This window comes from Oryzias latipes, chromosome 8 (genome assembly GCF_002234675.1).
Source record: "Oryzias latipes chromosome 8, ASM223467v1".
In the NCBI taxonomy this organism is placed as follows: domain Eukaryota; kingdom Metazoa; phylum Chordata; class Actinopteri; order Beloniformes; family Adrianichthyidae; genus Oryzias; species Oryzias latipes.
The window spans coordinates 11,458,880-11,474,625 of record NC_019866.2 but is presented as its reverse complement, the minus strand read 5'-3'; positions in this window follow the sequence as shown (position 1 = coordinate 11,474,625).

The following is a 15,746-nucleotide window of genomic DNA, read 5'->3' as shown; positions in this document are numbered from 1 at the left end:
TGTCCTGAAGCAGATCTCTTGTAGTCCCAAAGGTCTCACACCCCAGAGTAAACAATTGAGCTCCCATCAGGTGAGTGCTTGTGGGTGGGATACACCTGAGTCATAAACCTTTCCTCTATAAACTACTATCCCCTCAGCTAATAGCTCATTAGATTGACTCTCTGACCCAACTTCACCGCCCAGAGGATCAAAAATAGCAGGTCTGAAAGGAGCAATTGTAGAAGAAAGGAGGGGAGGGGGTGGGGGTCATCATTTCTTCAGGGTAACTCCTTGATACCTTAAGGGATGAACACATCTAATGTGATGTCAGCACAAAAGTAAACTTTTCCATGCAGTGGAAGTAAAAAAAAAAAAAAGTAAAGTTGGCCTTTGCAAGTAGGCCTGAAGTGTGCTGAAGCTCATATAACTCAAACATAATCACATGCCTGTTAAACTGATAAAATCTGAATCAAAGGCTTGAGAAGCTTCCTTGCTCTCATATAGAAAGTGCTAAATGCCAAAGCTAGATAAGGCCCACTGGCTTGAGGCCCAAATCCAGATCCTATTGAAGTTTATTCAACCTATAATTCAACCTTTAACCAACAAACACGTCTTTCAGTAAAAACGGAGAGAAAGGAAGACGTTGCCAGCGGAGAAGAACTGTGTACACAGAAGCATGTTTCTATACGAGCAGAGGAGTCAAAATCCCTCAACATTGGATCGTTCCCAAGAGAGAAATGCATACAGATATCATGTTTCTTCTTGCAGCTTGTAACACAAGCGCCCAAAGGTGTCTTAAGCTGTTTCCCTTCTTCTCTCTATGAAAGTTCTTGTAGTTCAAAGAGGTCAGCTTAGTAGAGGGGAAAAAACACACCTAAAGCCTGAAGTCTGATGTTGTTTTACCCATGCACCGTGATAGCACCTGGTTACTGTTTTCTGTGATGCGCTTTAGTTGCCGCCATTTTTCATGTCAGACTGCCAGTGGCATCCCGCAGGGTTGAATTTTGGGTCACGTCAGCGTGGTGCCAAGTGTCCTGGTGTCTCCATTGCTGAGAAGTCACACTAACACGCATAGATGTACAAGGAATTTACATGCGCAGACAAATGGCACACTCGTAACTGCTGGTGGTCCGGTGTGACATGATAACTGCACATGCACACTTCCACAGACCCCAGTCCTCTGTCTGTTTGCCACATGATTAATTATCCCAGCTGCCATTATACATTCAGGGAAGACATTCCTCAAAATTATGCATGCACACACATGTGTGTATATATCTAAATTCGTACAATGCAAGTGATGACGTTTTGCTTTAAACAAATGGGAAAAGCTAACATAGATTTAAAAGTTGATTAAAAAAGTCATTTCCTAAGATGTTTCCCAAAATCGAACTAGTTTTTTAGGATCTTGTTTTCTTAATTTGGATCACTTCTCTAAAACTGTGGACCAGAATTAAATAAAAATAGTCTGAAAAAAGCACATCAGATTAAAAGCTTTGATCAAAGAATAAAACTACAACTTTATCTTATGTCATTATGCGTGTTTTGGAGCACACTTCACTGGAAGCTAAAGAAAAGGGGTGAATAGTAAAGCCTTTATGCATTGGGCACTTTATCTCCCCACATTGACTATAATCTTTCACCTCATCCCCCCTCCCTCTCGGTTCTTTGATTTTTCTCTTTCTTCTTTTTGCTGAAGGAGCTGACTGTGCTGCTCTGTGAGCGCTCCGAGTGCACCTGTCTGTTGTGCTTTGTTCCCTTTTCCACAATATGATGGGAAAAGCTTGAATTAACAATGCATATGGGTGCTTTGGGGAGGGGGGCCCTCTGCACCCTGTTTAATCATTCTTCGGGTTCTGGTACCTAATCGTGAGGCTCCATGCAGCTCTCCTGCAGGTGTGGCCCCTCTGAACCCCTTCCAGACACATTTCACATGTATTCCTTCTTCTACACACATATAGCATCATTTTCAGAAAATGCATTTTAAAACATTTTGCAACTTTGCATCTGTTCTGATGAAAAAGCAAGAGAAGTTCAAGCATACGTCAGCCCTGTTCAAGGGAGGGCAAACACACGAACACCAAGCAAGCTACAAGACAGGATTATCAGGATCTGACCTGCTGACCCTGAGGAGGTCATGTGTGAGGTGTCGGCTGCAATTGGTGGCCACACCCACACTCTGTCTGATGTTTCAGGAATCTCTGCAGTGCCGTCCTGGAAGACCACACAGGACAAAGTGAAGCAGAACATATCTTTGAGAGGAGGCCAAAAATCATATTTAGGGAACTGACAAATGTGCTTTCCTGTGTGTTTTGTATTTGTATTTAACCATCATCTTTCTCTATTTGAAAAGCATTTGGAACACTAAAGGTTGTCTGCAGAGTTATTGTTGGAATAAAGTTGTTGACCAACAAACTAAAATGGCAAACAGGTAACATAATCTTTTGATTAAATAGGTCATTTCAGGTAGAAAGGTAGGACCATGAGTTTAAGACTTTATAAGAATTAGATGTTTCATGTATTCACAGCATTAACCTTCATGCACTCCACTAACATGTAGTGATTTCTTTTCTCTTCACTCTGCAAGTTCTGTTCTTTGTTATCGATAATTTTAACTCAGTTGATGATGTAATAAAACCCAAAAACCGAGATGTTAATTAGGCTACCATTGATTATGATTGCATTTTTTAGACTCAATTATTTTAAATGCAATGACAATCAATCGAAACGTATTAGTCCCAAGATGTCTTTGCTGTCAACAGTTCTTAGACTGCCTCTGACACAAATATATGTTTAAAAAAAATTGGAACCAGCAACAAAAAGAATATTTTAAAAAATCGTGTGCTAGCATTAAACTTTGGTTTCTCTAAGTTTATCAGAGTTTAAAAAAAAAAATGTTTGCTAAGACAATTTTGACCTTTTGACCGGAAGCCATTAAAAAACATTCATGCAACAAAGTTGTTTTTTAAAGTTTGTTGGATCTGATGAATACTGTTATAATAAAAAGAAAAGCAGATTGAGGTAGATGGCGTGTGGTAGCTGACACGAGACGCTGATGGACCAACTTGACATCAACTTTTCTAACGATATTTAGATTCCTGGACAATTGTGTGTGTCTCTCATCTTTCCCTGTGTTCATGTTTGGGGCTTCAGATACCTGATGGAGTTCACAGAAATGACAGGTTCACCTAAGTGTAGCCCAACTTTTGGTGTTGAAACCTTTAGTGTCGACTTTTACTCAGGCACAGCAGGAACTCAGCTTGAACGTCTTTTGTGCGTCTGAATCCTCTCTGTCGCTTTGGCATAAACTAGCTGGAAAGTTGTCAACTCTCTTTGTGTGGCGTTGATCTACTGCATCAAATGTTTCTCTTTGGGTTGGTCTCCACGTTCCACGCCTTCTTTCTACTTGCTGCAGCGTCTGTCTTCTCAATTAGTGGCTCAAATACACAAAAGCATGAAATAATAGCAGGTTTAATTCATGTTGGTTCCTTCGTCTGTGTTTATATTGTGAGGTGAACCTTCATTTAGAATATGAAAAGCCCATGAGTGCTCTGCAGCGTTTGAGCAGTCTCTTCTGAAGGCATGCACCTCCTACCTTTCCTTGGTCTTAACATCAACACCACAAAATTTCCCTAGACTCCTTGTGTGCATGCATGGATATTCATTTAACATGTGCTGCCATGTGTGCACATAACCATGAGCCGATGTGTATGTCAAATAATTGTGTATGTATATATCTGACTGTGCTTTTGCAGGAGTTGGTGCTGGCCGCAATCACTTTTGATGAATATCTACTTTGGCTTTGGAGAGTTGTGCTTTTTCCAGTGGGTGACTCATGGGGCTTCTGACGGATGCCTGTACCAATTTACTGCTACGACCACTGCTGCTGCTCCTGTTCCCCACCCCAAGTGTGTCTCTGAGTTTGTGTGTGCAATGCAAGTCAATGAATCAGTGTTCTGTGAATTTGCTGGTTGTGGTTGCAGTTTCCAGATTCTGATTATGGACTTTCCACTTCTCTGTTGAACAGCAGACGAGGAGAGTAAAAAAGGGGTGCGGGACAGCCACAGTTCTTTTACGAGACACTATACAATCTCACACATACACAAACACAGCTTAGTATGGTGTTCCTGGCAACATTGACTTGCCATCAGATCGAAACACCACATGCAGTCACATACATCACATAGGAGACAAATGGTTCCCCCTTTTAGGTGTTATTTATCAAATAGTAACAAGCGTTCATCTGGTCCTTGCCTGACCTTTGAAATACTGAAATAATACTTGATAATAGCTGGGTTTTTCGAGATAAAACATTATCTTCGTTATTTTCAATTCGTCACAGATTGGCTCATTCTTTTCAAAGTTTTGCTTCATTTCTTTACTGTTTACAGGGTTTTGCATGACAGCTTCTCAATCACGTTGAGACATGGACTTTAGTTGGGCTTAAGAGCCCACCCTAATTATGCAGTTGCAGGTTTTACGCTCTGTGTGAACATATCATCTCATTGAATGACCCAATTCCAGGTAATGTCTAGACCACCAGAAATCATAGTGGAAAGTTGTTTGTGCCAATATTCTGTTTCACTCCTGCACTGCGGACAAACATCTTTCCTTTGTTTTGCTACAATCGTGTAATTAGTGAAACGCAAAAGGTGCCGCTTTGTTTGATTCAGGGAGAAGAGGCGTCTTACTGGAAACTTTTTCAAATGCTTTAGAAATATAATGTTTTTTAGGAGTAGTGTTGAGACTTCCCAATACACAGAATTGTGGACCTTGCAATCAATCTGTTCAATCAATCTGAAGTTTTAAGGTTTTTCTGAGCATTTTAGGGAAAGGAAAATTACTCCTGAAATTGTCACTATCTCCAAATGAGACAATTTCTTTCATCAAGAGCAATGGAGACTAAGTTGTTTGGAATTGTCCCTAAAACTTCTCCCATAAGCAGCTGCAGTTTCTTATTTGAAATGCTGCAGATGCTATTTCACTTGCATAGCAGTAGCAGGGACGCAATGTATTCATTATGAACTTGAAAGGATATCATAACATTTAGAAGTATCACATACTGATCTTGAACGTTGTATTTGTCAAAATTTAGACCCACTGAGAACAATAGAATAGAATAGAATAGAATAGAATAGAATAGATTAGGACGTTATGGATTCCACAAAGGAGAAATTACCTAAAAGTCCCAACTGAGGAAACACAGAAAAAAAAACATTTTTTTTCAGTACTGTTGACGACCTAAATTAAACCCAGGATGGACCCTTAGGGGACACCTCTAAAGCTACGGTCACACCGCCCTTTGCAACGCATATTCAAGAGGCCACTTCCAATGAAAAGTTTATGTAAATGAGATTAAACACGTGTCTCGGGCTTCCACATTGAAAACTCTCTTGTTTTCTTGTGTCGCTATGCAAGTTTCTACAACAGTTTACAGGCTCAATGTACAAACGGCGCAGCCATTGAATGTGCGTTCTTGTTTAATCAGGTGAACTTTGACCAATCAGGGACTCGGATTTGGAGGTGATTCATTAGAAAAAAGCCCCTTCCTGCTTGTCCAGTGTGAACACAATAGGCTAAATGCGCATTCAAGAACCCACGTTTAGAACGTTCTTGAGCATGGATCACATGCCCTGTGTGTTCGTAGCTTAGGAAATGCAGCCTTTGGCATGTACACACTGGGTTCAGTTAGAAAAGCAACCATGAAATGTGTGTCTATTTTATCAAATATGCTTGAGAAGTCAACAAATATAATACAAGTCAACAAATATAATGTGAACTCTAAGAGTTAGTCTGAGCCGAAGGAATCCTAATTTTACAACTGTATTTGGCTTGTTATTATGCAGTGGCTTGTCTGTGCAGGTATAAAGACAACATAAAGTTTCAGACTTTAGGCTAAATGTCTTCAAATAAAACTCATCGTGAAGCCCCACCAAGACTTTTAAAAGATAAAGAAAATCTGTGAAATCAAAGGAGGAAACTTTGGTTATTTCAGAATAGCATTGGAGGATTTAAATGAACCTGTCAAAATTGAAGTCAAGCAGGACAATATTTCTGTTCAAAATAGCAGCTGCCTATTTTACATCCACAGTTGAGTGCACAGGCTGCTGGTGTTAAGTCGAGGGGCCACAGGGCAATCAAACAAGCTTTTAAAACCAGAAAACGTGACTTCATCAAGGTAAATGGAATAAAGATTCATGGTCATTACTGATCCCCAGGTTAAAATTGTAAAGCTTGGACTAACAGTCACACTGTAAGAGCAATACTTGTTTGTACTCATGGTACTTGTCTTCATTTTGAAAAACATTGACATCATTCAACAGGACATGGATGAAATGCATAAACCTTTTTAAGACTGCGTGACTAATTGCTGGCTGCTCTTAAGCCATCACAAACTTCAATCCATGGCCAGCTCATTGAGATCATGAAGATACACGTCATCCTTTGCGCCACGCATTCTTTTATTTTTACCTTTCATTTTCCACTAGACAGCAGGAGGAAAGAGTTCAATCTTTGGGGGCTTTGATGCCCCATGTGAATGACTTGCCCACCTAGCCAGGAGTCCCTCTTAATTCTCTTCAGATGGTAAAAAGTGCCAAATTTCATTTAGTTGTTACCGGTGTGCCAGAAGCGGAGCCTTTTATCAGGTATCCTCCCTGTGGGTGGAAAGACTTAATTCCATTCACCCTGTTTTAGCAATTCCTTTCCTCAAAGGTGAGTACTGGAGCCCAAAGTAACCAATCCAATTTCTGTTTTCATCCCAGGACTGAGTTTACCCAGCAGCATGTGACTACACCCAAATTTAGCTGCCCACAGAGTGCCTGAGTCAAATCATCTGTGTTTGTCATGCAAATAATAAATATTTCTTAATGGCTCTTCTATGATTCTCCAGATCCTTCCTCATTATTTTCTGTCAGTTCTGTGATCTCAACAGAGATTTTATCCTCTGGACTTCCAGAAATAATCCTATACCAATATTGACACGTGCTAAAGAAGTTCACCTGTGGTGGAAGAGTTGGGGCAGAGGACTGGGAGGAGGGTTGTGGAACTGAGGGCCAAACCACAAGGTTGCACATATGAAGGAAGGATGGTCAGCGGAACAACAGTGCTTCAAAGACCCCTGTTGGAACCACAAATGTGAACACTGCTCACTTCGCCTCTAAAGCTCAGTTCTTTTTTCAAAAAAGGCCAACATGAGAGCATTATTTCCAAACAGCCATTTTCAGGGGTAAGACTAACTTCTATATGTCTTGTGTATGCACTTATGCATGGAAACTTGTGTGTGATTTTTCACAGACCTCATATTTACCTTTACAGGTTTAGCTCATGGAGAATCATACTCTTTTGGCACCAAAGCCCCCTATCTGTTCTGCCCAGTTCTGTGGCTCAGATATGGATAGACTTGGCCGGGCAGGGTCGCTCTGGGCACCAGTCCCATCTTCACATTGAAGTGATGAAGGAGGACTCTGTCCCACAGCAAAATCTCCTTCAACCACAGCTGCAGAGGTGAGGAGGCACCCAGGGGACACGCTGGCTGGCGTCTGAGGAGACGTTCACACAACTGGCAAGCGCGAGTTTGGCTGTTCTGGAGGTGGCGGTGCCAGCATGTCTTACCCACTGCTGCCATGCTCAGCTGTCAAGTTCTGTGTTCCTGTGGGTCAGCAAACGCTATCTCTTTGTGAAAAGACAGCATGGAGGTTCATGTGTGTCTGGATGCATTACAGATTATATTTTAGTGATAAATGCTGTTCGTCTTTTTTATTTCACAAATGTAAAATTAACCTCTAATGCTACGTTGGCACTGGGCACATGCAAGCGTTCAAGAACCCACTTAACTCAGGTTAGTGAAAGCACTTATAGGATATAGTTTTCATTCTGTACTGTTGTTCAATGTCCATGCGTTTTGCATGAAGAGCCCAAAAACACACTTAAAACTTGAGTAGCTACTTCTGAACACATGACTTTTGAATGCGGAAGCCCAAAATATGCATATACATGTGTTAACATAGACTTTTCACTGGACGTGGTCACTTGACCGCACGTTGCTGAGGTCGGTGTGAACGTAGCAGAAGGACTTTGTTTCTTCCACTTTACCCTTCTCTTCAAGTCGATCATTTCTTTTCATAACACGCTGGTGAGCTTTTACTGTAATCTGCCCAGGTGCTGGTGAAGATGGAGCTGTGATAATGGACCATCACATGAAAGAAGGATCAAAGCTTCTCTTGAAGATCTGATGATGGTTGAGGGTCCCTGCATAGGGGTAGGGCCTCGTGCTTCAGAGATTTGTTTGTCAGTGAAAAGGCCTATCATACCGGTTTGCAGTGCTTTCTTCAGTTAAGAACTAAAGCAACTTAAATGTCTGAAACGTCTTGGAAATCCCTGGTTAATACAAAATACTGAGTAAACCTGGCAATTTGTGGTCATAGCATAATTAAGGTTTTAGGTTTAAATGTTAGCAATAAAGTATGAGGTGTAGAACGTTTTTTTGTTTTGGGCCAGTCTTGACTCACGTGAGTAGCACAGCTTGCCACCTGTTTCATGGGAAAGCAATATTCGTCACAAGAATTCTCAAATCCAAGGGGGGATAAAGAGAGATGAGGAATAAAGAAGAATGGAAAAGCATTTAGTTTGAGCATGCAGAGTGCATTCCGAGGCTCAGTTCACAGGTTCCAAAGACAAGCTGATGGAAGTGAGCCAGGATCCCTCGCACGGGAGGGTATGAGAGGGAAAGAGAGGACAGAAGAAGATGGAGTGGGAAAGGGGGAGCTTTTGAGAATGGTTTGCCAGTTGAAGAGGGCATTAAAGGTGTATTTTCTTTAATCTGGAGCCTTCAGGTTGCTGATGGACAAAGCACAGTGAGTGATGGAGGGACGAAAAAGAGGAGAGGCATGAGAAGATCTACAGCTGGACTTCCTCAATACCCTTTACCCTCGTAACCTCTGTTTGCCTTCTGTTTGCCCCGTATCAACTCCTCCCAAAAAAATGTAACAGTCTCCTTGCTAAGGCTCCAAAATTTATTGGATGAAAGAAAAAGATGAATGTGGCAGTGATGGAATAAGGATGTTCCGTGAATTGTTGACCTCAACTGTTAGGTAAAAGAGGGGCTTTGACTAGGAGCAGCTGCCAACCGGTGTCCTGCCAGGACTGATACTTCAAGGGGAAACCGTAAGACAACCGCGCCACTAGTGGTTTATCACGCCCTCTCCAGTTTGTCTTTGTCCCACACACAGATGCACGGCAGCCCAGACTCCAGGATCCCAGACTCTCAGACGAGACTTAGTTAAAGTGTGGAGGACAAGCAATGCTCTTTGTGCAATGACAACACTGTTCTTTCCTCCGAAAGGAACTCACTGACAGATGGTTCAGCTGTTAGCAGAAAGATGGATGGGAACACTTTGTAACTTTAAGAGATACTGAGAAGAAACAAACTGATATGACCAGGAGATATAGAGATCAAGAAGACATGGGAACTGGAAAAAAAAAAACTGCATGAAATTGAATTTGTTGAGATCAGACCTGAAGCAACACGGACCACAGTTGAGACGCAGTGACATAGCAGGCCAGATTACTGTCTCCACTGTCTCTCAGTTGGACCTCACTGCCACCCAATCTCCATCCATGGGGGCTTGAAACCCAGGCCATGAGAGGGTGGGGCAGGGTCAGAGGTTGTGAGTTACAGGGTTGACAGACAAGAGAGATTGATGTCCGTTGACAAAACCTGAGCCTAACTCAGTCTGAGCAGCAGCCTGTTTCCCAGGGGAGCGGGCAAGAGGGAGATCAGAAAACAGCCCCCCATTTCTTTATGACTGTGGTCAACTAGCACCTCACAAATACCCCGCTTTTTTTCTTTTTAGATCATAGCTTTTTAAATCCTTGGTCTTTTAAAATAAATGTTAAAGGAAAAATGTTAGAATTAAATTGAATAACTGTTTTTTTTTTTTTCAAAAGATGCATGAAAGTAAGAGGGTGCATGATAGCTGCATGAACTTTCACAGATAGGGTTACATGGGGATAAATTCTTAGACTAAAACATACTTAAACTTGCAAAAAGATATTGTTAAACTCAGACAGCTGTGCTCATGAAAAATGAAGACAGGCTACGCTTTATTGGTTGTTTTGACGTAAGAATGTCCCAGCACTTCCTGCAGAGCAGAGTCAGCGTGGAAGATGTAAATAGAACCCCGGACCACTGTGAGAGTGGACTTTTTTACTCTCTTCTTCTTTTTCTTCTCTTGTTACATGAAGTCATTCATGTGGAACATGAGAGCCGCCTCCAGCCCTCTGCTCAGAGAAAGTGACACATAGGTTATACAGTGTTTAAAGATGTGCACAGAGTTGTAAACTTCAACAGCGTGGGGCAGATCTGTGTTGTCTGACACTCATGCTGCCGCAGAGCCGCTGACGAGACGTCACGTCTGGCTATGCGGTCCCTCTTAGAGAGAGCAGCGCAGTTATATTTAAGCTCAAAATTCAAAAAAAGAAAAAAAGACTACCAGTATTTAAAAAAAAATTATTCTGTCATCAAAGAGTTTGAATAACCACAAGTAAGAAAGACTGTAACAATCCTCTTTCACAAAATGGACCATAAAAAGTTGATTATTTCAACATCTTGTCACCTGAAATTATTTCCAGCTATGAAAAAAATAACTTATGTGTTTAGCTCTTAAGTAGTTGCAAAATGAAGGTCAGTTTGGAGCAAAAAACATTGATCAATAGTCATCAAGGGGTTAAAAACTGTATGTCAAATTTGAATTATAATTTAGTTTTTTTTTAAATATACCAAAGGTTTTCAACCTAGAACACTTTAAAGCCATTTACGGGTTGATTTCTTACTAACTACAACCAAAGTAGGAGCCACAAAGTCTGACTTTACCCAGTAAAAAGACACTAATTTGTATCTATGTTATTGTTACTATTATGATTACCATAAATAAACTATTATTTTGGCAAGATTTAAACATAATAACCTTTTTTGTCTAAATCTAAAATAGTTTGTAACTTTTCACAAAGGCTCACATGAGGGTTTTTTTCAAAATAAGACACCCTGTGTCAGATATGGTCATTTCACTGCAACAAATGTAGTAGTAGGCAACATATTTTCAGTTTATTCTTGTTGGTGAACTTCTGTCATGAATTCACAAACATAACAAACTAAAATTAAATAAGATCCAACTAAGGTACCCTAAGTGACTGGCGTTTTTTGGACCAAATTTCACTTTAATTCTTAAAAATTGTAATTTTTAATCCTATAAATTATTTCCTGATGTGCCAAAACCAATATTAACGTACACATTTATTGGGTATATTTGATTCCTATACCTTTTTAAAAGTCAAGCACTCTCTGGTTGGAATTATGGAAGGAAAAGTTTAATTCCACTTAAAAAGAATCTCAGAAAACTGATAGACCCTTTTCCCAGATTTCAGACTACAACAGAAAAAGAGTGTTCTAATTCGCTGAACTTTCAGGTTTGAACCGGTCGACCTTCCTCCATCTCCGCTGGAGTTCAGCCTGTCAGATGGAAAAGGTGAGAATTAGTTGTAAACAGAGAATCTGTGGCTGTTTGAAGCCAAACGGGGAGGTCATGTTCACATCGCTGGTCACTTCCACCCGGTTTCCTCCATTGATTGGGAATGTTTATCACATTAGAGAAAGGTCAAGGAGGGCTCAAGTCAGAAAGAGGTTGGTAGCTGCCACCCTGCAGTCTGACTAATGATAGTGTCCAGAGTCTGAGCACAGACTGGAAACTTGTTGAGAAGGACTGATGTTGAAAGAACAAACACATGTGGATGTAGATCAAGAAGTGCTTTAGAAACAACGCCAGTTTCTTTGTCAAACATATAAATACTCTGATAATATCCTCACTCCTCCCCTTTAATTTGCAGCATTTGCAGGTCTCATGTCATCAACACACTCACACAATGCTTTCATCTCCAGACAGAGTCCTGGTTAAGGGTGTCCCTCTCTGACCTGCGCCGTGTCGTGGGTTAGCCTTCAGCACAAAGGCATCCTTTTTCAAAAGTGACAGACCAAGGAGACCCCCACCACCACCTCTTCTAAGTTTGACCCCCTTGTTGACTTAATTGTTTGCAATGCCAGGGCCATTCCCCACCCAATTGTAGTCACACCCTAGGCCATTGCAGGGAGGCCCAAAGGCCAATTATTTCCTTATTGTTGACACAGAGAACCAAAATTCCCTCCTCCCACCCGGCTCCTGTCCTCCCATGTACTCTGGTGTCTCCCTGGTTCTCTCTCTCTCCTAAATCTTTTTCAGGACCACCTAGGTATTTGGACTCACTAATGCATACTTGAAATAGAGTTTTTTTTCTTCTGTTTTGGTGTTGGCAGGATTTCTCTCTGCTCATGCTCTACATACCATTGGAGATCCATTAACAATGTTGCCCTTAGGGCTGACTGACAGGCAGGTGTGAGGGGTTAAAGGCCGACTGCCATACAGGCAAATTCCTTTGTTTACTTTGTGACATTTAGGTTTAAAAGAAAATAATTCATGTTATTTGATGAATTTTCTTCAATTTTGCTCAAACCTGTCGCACTTGTCAGACAGGAATTTCCCTAGTGGTTCTTTTCTTATTGTTCAATAATAAATAGGTTTGGAGAACCCACTAGAAATACACAATATCTTCTCTTTCCCTTTTTTTAATCTTAAAGAAATGTGCAAGAAAATGTTTCTTTTTACATAATTGTTCTAAAACATTACAAGCAAGTTACTCATTTTGATTTTTTTAATGGAAATTGTATTTTGACAGTTTACAACAATGAATGATTTGTCCTTGAAAACATTACTTAGTGATATTTCTCTGACTGTAATATACTTTTAAATTATAATTTTTATAAAACACGTGTTATGTATATACGGTCTATGTAGATATACAGTAATAATAAATTTACCTATATATACTGTATAACAAATCTTTCATTTTTGTAGAGCTCTCTTTCAGTTTTTGTGTTTTGACGGTTTTAGTTTGGGTTCAATTTGAACAAGTTATGTTCACACCTGTGCTATATTTATCTGAGCTTGTTAGTTTAAATATTTCTCAATGTTATAAATCCTTGATAGAAAAATAATTTGACACATTCTTGCCTTTTCATTTTTTATTTCTATTTTTTATTTTGTTTGTTTGTTTCCAGCTTTCTAGGTTTTAATTTTCGCTCATTTATCTTTTTTTTGCCATCTGTAACCCCCATCTGTAACTAAAGGCACATTTTGGATTCAAATTTATGCAAGAAGCAGAAACACACAAAGTGGAGTTGGCCATGACGGATGCCATTCTGCCATCCTTCCAGAGGCACAAGTCTAATTTTCTGTCCATGGTCCTTAAGTTAAACAATTAAGTACAACAATTTCTAATCCATGTGCGGTTACTGATCACAAAACAGACAAACTCTTGTGCATATATTTTTAAAAGTATGAGTATAGAATGACTGCTTCATTTTTCAAATGAGCATTTTTTGGTAAAAGCAAGCACGCTGCTCTTTAATTCCAGTGCATGCTGAAAATCCCACCTATACTGAGAGGTTATGCTCACATCTGCATCCTGTTCTCCTTCTGTGGCTGTGCTGCACGGTATTTTGCAGTACAGTGTATTTCAACAAAGTTGTCTTTATGTTCAGCCGTTCAGTGTGACTGCATGTGTCATTAAGCCAAAACAGAGTGCAAGAGCGTGGTTTTGGTATTCATTAGCATGTGCCCAGATCCCCTCTTTGTTTGCCACACAGAAAGGTTCACGTTTTTGCACAGTGTGTGACAATAAATGCTCTGCAGAGGATACAAGTCCCACCAGGTGTGTGTGTGAAGAGTGTGACGCCTCGATGATTTACTGCTGCAGGTCTGTGCTTTTTAACAAGTTGGAGGAGCCTCTCAAAAAGGATGGATAAGTTGGGCCCTTGGGAGCCATACTGGCTACTACAGAGAGGTTCCTGAGCCACCAGAGACGGAGCTGCAAACAGGGTGTCGGTCCAGGGCGGTGTGGGCTGGAGCAAAGCTGTGGTGTGACGAATGGGACACCCGAGCCTAACTGTAACACCACCAGCGTGGTAGGTCCCCCTAATCACTCTGGCAGCATAACTGGCAGCATCATGTTTCAGATTCTTCTGTGTGAGATGGTGGAGATCTGGCCCAGTGGGGTTGAAGTGTCTGGATCACTTTGTCAACAAACATTTACGGATTCTCCTGCACACACCTCCACATGCCCAGCAATACTTGCATTAAAAAAAACCATCAATTGCTTCCATACACACACACATGGGGGTGCACAAGGCTGCCACAGCAAATGATTTATGACTGGAATCTGCTGAAATGTGATCACTTTTCATGCTTTCAGTAAAGAGAAACTTCTAAAGTGAAGTTAATGCTCCAAACTGTTTTTTTCTAATAAAAACTAGTCCACTTTAGGTAAAAAGTTTTAAAAATCTGTGTTATTTGTTCTTTAAATTTGCTGCACGATTGCATAAACGTTAAAATAAAATGTTTTTCTGTGAATAAAGACTTCTCTAAATTTGCAACTGAGGTTAAAAGAGGCTTCCAGATTTTAAAAGCTGATGCTGGGAGATACAGTCCTCTGTTGACATGGTAAACTATCAGTTACCCAAGTTAATTAAACATCTAATAGCTTGCGTTGAGCAGATGGCTGGAGGTGAAGCATGTCCTGCTCCCCATGCTCTTTGGGGTTTTATTTCGGGATCAGCTATAGTGGGGTGGGGTGAGAAGGGGGCAGCGGACTGTCTCTGTGCCCAGGACTAAAGCCCCCCTGTTTTGGCACAGGAGACCCACACCTCCCCTCATCTTTGCCGACATCCACCAAGAGCCAAATTTAGGTGGTGGGAGGGGAACTGCACAGGCAGATATTTTAGTGCGCTGTGTGTCAATAGTGGTGTGTGCCAAACTAAACTCCGTTTGCACTTGTTTCTCCACTTAATCGCTCATCTAAACAAGCTTGAGGGTTGGTGGGAAAAGAGGAAGAAGAACTCGGAGGGGGGTTTGGAAGGTGGAAAGGTGAGGAGGCAAGAGGAGGGGAGTGGATGGACTTTGCCAAAATAAATGGATGAATGCTGTCTTTGACTGAGTCATATCTTTGAAGTAAGTTATAATTGCAGGGCGCGTGTTGAGTCCGTGCAAAAGGCCAAACGGAGATGCTTGACTGTGTCATCACTTGACTACAAACAACATCAGTTGGGCTCAAACTTATTATTTTCTTTGAAAAAAAAAATAAGTGCAACATTCAGAGATTTTGCCATAACTGATAATGAGGAGGCAACGCAACCTGGTGTTGAGCATTCTCACAAAGCTCCTTTCACAGCAGCATGCAGCTGTAAGCAAACACTTGAATCTGTGTGCTCTGCATACATGTTTGTATGTGAATCTCTGTTCCCTGCTGCACATACATCAGAGAGACAGAACGTGTGTGCTGCAACATGAAAGCTGGTCATAGTGGGGTTAAACCTTTTCTGACCACGATGTTTTTCCATACAGGGGGGTGACAGGGTTGCATATGCTTTGATTAATACACAGGCCCTTGATGTCTTATTTATGAAAAATAAACCAGAGCAGCTCAGCAATTATTAAAGTAAGCTCCCTGAAGAATACCTCACAATACACCTTTCAGCTACTAAAAAAAAAAAAAAAAGAATTTCTGAGGCCAAAAAAGTGTTTTTTAATGTTCCACTGCTGCACTTCAGAAGCGGGAAAATCCCGGCTTGGTGTTGCCTTACAATAGCTCTCGGTGTAAAGTTTTTTTTAAATGGAAAAGTA